General features: G+C 34.7%; 1 pseudogene; it reads right to left on the bottom strand.

Annotated features, from left to right (window-relative positions):
- Positions 1–1,644: 1,644 nt before the first annotated feature.
- Positions 1,645–2,316, bottom strand: LOC138877220 (premnaspirodiene oxygenase-like; annotated as a pseudogene).
- Positions 2,317–2,933: the final 617 nt, after the last annotated feature.

Here is a 2,933-nt window from a genome sequence, read left to right on the forward strand (position 1 = left end):
CTTCTTTGTGGTAGCCAGGGGACCATCAATAACAATGTCCCAAAGTTCATAGTCTTCTCCTATGATGTGGTCTCTCATCCTGTTCTTCCACCAGGAATAGTACTGGCCATTAAAGAGTGGAGGCCTAGCAGTAGATTGTCCTTCCCAGTTTCCAGGTAGTGCACTTCTCTTGATCTGTTCCTAAGGTGTTAGCGTCTTCAAGGAAAATCTGCGCTGGTACCAGTTGATGTTTTATACTTCAATACCACACAAGAGGGGGGAGGTGATTTGTGTGGTACCCAATTTTTGCTTAACTTGATTATAGAAGGATCTGGTTATTCTATGTGTTCCAACTGCCACTGTTGCGGAATAATAAATACAGAAAATAAAGAACATAGAGATTTTATGTGGAAAATACCTGGCTCAAAAGGTGAAAAACCACAACCTACCTTCCAGTAGAATTTTCCCAAACTATCCACTAAAATCACTGAGCCAAAAACTGCATTTACAAAAAACTCTTTTGTAAACATAGGATTAACGCTAATCTCATTGTGGCACACAGCCTCAACTGTTGCGACAACTTCAAGTTAACTCTAACTTGAAAACTCTTAAGTACCTAATACAATTGCTTCTAAATAAGCTGAAAGGTACAATGTAAAATCACCTACTACAATTGAACTAGAATAAAAGATAGATACTTGGAACTGATTCTTCTATCTGGTTCAAGTAGCGTCAGGTTTGCATGCTTGAATCACATATAAATTGCCTTGCTATTTTGCTCTCAATTCACGTTTAACTTCTGCTTATGTGCATTACCTGTAAAAGAGAACAACATTAATATTTAAGAAGTTAGCAATTAGAGATTGACTAGGATACTAATGCTATTCTTCCATGGTGGAAGAGTTCTAGTTGATCTCATACTCTAACTCTATCATTTTCCTAAATCTTGTTCTCTTTGTGTAAGGAGTCTTTCTCCTTATCCAATATGCAACATTTGCAATCATGATCAGGAGATATCACTTCTGATAAGTTAGGTTTGTCTCCTTCACGTGCATCTCACATGTATCATAACTGTGTTTCACAAGATGGACCTGGTCCATATCTGAGTTCCTTTAACTTCACCTTTACTTGTCCAACAGTAACTGACAAGAACTTTTCGCTGTTATTCATCACAATTCACATAGCTCAATATCAACAATACACAAAACAAAATATGATGATTCCAGCATATTATCTTTTTTTTGGTTACTAAAACCAGGCATTTTATTTATTGAAGCGGGAATAAAGGATTACAAAGAGGGGGCTGAACGTAGAGTTACAATCCCCTGCGAGTCCAAAGTAAGCGTGGTAATAAAAAGGGTAGAGGGTAATCAAAAACTACAACATACCAAAGCTCCCGCAATGCCATTACCCTCTCTATAGGAGTGTTGGACCTGTGGCATCCCTCTAGTGTCTCTTCTTTATAATGGAGGGATGTAAGTAAGTATATTTAGTTCACACGGGTAGCATGTCACTTTATTACAAAATATAAAAACAACAGAAAATCTTATTTGACAGCTTGTGTGGAAGGCTATAATGATATATCTATATATGAAAAAGGACACAAATATTATAAATAAGTAAACACCAACGGAAGAAAGTACAATGGTAGGTTTGACAAGGAAATTCAAATGCAAGATTCTTCTTTTAAGAAAAGGTTTGATGCCATGAGATCACTCTTGACAATGTTGATAAGGAGTAGCGATCAAGTGTAGGTCATTCTTTCTAGCACAAGCTGCTCCAGCCGCCTCAGTCAAGTCTAGTTCACTTGGATTGATTCCAGTTGGGAGTTTCTAGTTAAAGTGATACAATAGTTGAGCCAGTGGAAAATAAACATTTGCTAAACCAAATGATATTCCAGGGCAAATTCTCCTTCCGCTACCAAAGGGAAGATATTCATAATTATTACCAATATAATCCATAGAGTTGTGTTCAAATCTCTCAGGTTTAAAGCTTTCTACGTCATCCCAATATTTTGGATCTCTTCCCATTTCCCAAACATTAACCTCGACTTTTATTTTCAATGGAATAGTGTAGCCGTTTAAGTCTGTTTCTTCTCTACATTCTCTTGGAAGCAAAAGAGGTAGTGGAGGATGGAGTCTGAAAGTTTCTTTAATCCATCTTTAGGTATTTGAACTCCTCGACATCAATTTCACCAAAAGTTTCTTTCCCTCTCAAGATTTTTCTTACCTCTGCTTGAGCTTTGGAAAATATACTTGGATTCTTCATCATTTCGATCATGGCCCAATTAATTGTTGTTGATGAAGTATATGTTTCCGCACCAAAGATGTCCTTCATTTTCGAGCAAGTTACAATATTCATTTCTCTTACAACCTTCTTGACAAATATCTACTGAAATATTCAAATAACATATTTGTACTACATTTGTGCTACTACCTTTATTCTACACCAAAAGGAACTTTTAAATTTTCAATGCCAAAAACCCCCAAAAAAAATTATCATGTTATTTTGCTACTTGTTTCGTTATCCTAATGCCAAGTTGTAGTGATTGAAATAACATTTGTTGTAATTTTCAAATGTGTAAATTTTATGACGAAAGTAAGATTAGTTGTCCCAATTGAAAGCTAACTAAAGTGACTCTTTAAGTACAAAAATTAATTATGCAATTTGAGAACGTTAGTATTAAAGATAAATCATAATACTTCATCAATTTCACTTTATGTGGCACGGTATAACTAGATACAAAGTTTAAGAAAGACATAAATAATTTTCGAACCTGTGGTATTAAATATGTAATGAAATTCATGTGGCTATAAAAACATGTCATTAAAGATAAAATAGGAAGTTTAAAGTTAAATTATTTCTTGCATAGAAATACGTCATTCTTTATGGAATAAAATAAAACAAGTTCCATAAAAAATTGAATAGAAAGAGTACTAATAATGAAGATAGAA

Source organism: Nicotiana sylvestris, chromosome 9 (genome assembly GCF_000393655.2).
Source record: "Nicotiana sylvestris chromosome 9, ASM39365v2, whole genome shotgun sequence".
Taxonomy (NCBI): domain Eukaryota; kingdom Viridiplantae; phylum Streptophyta; class Magnoliopsida; order Solanales; family Solanaceae; genus Nicotiana; species Nicotiana sylvestris.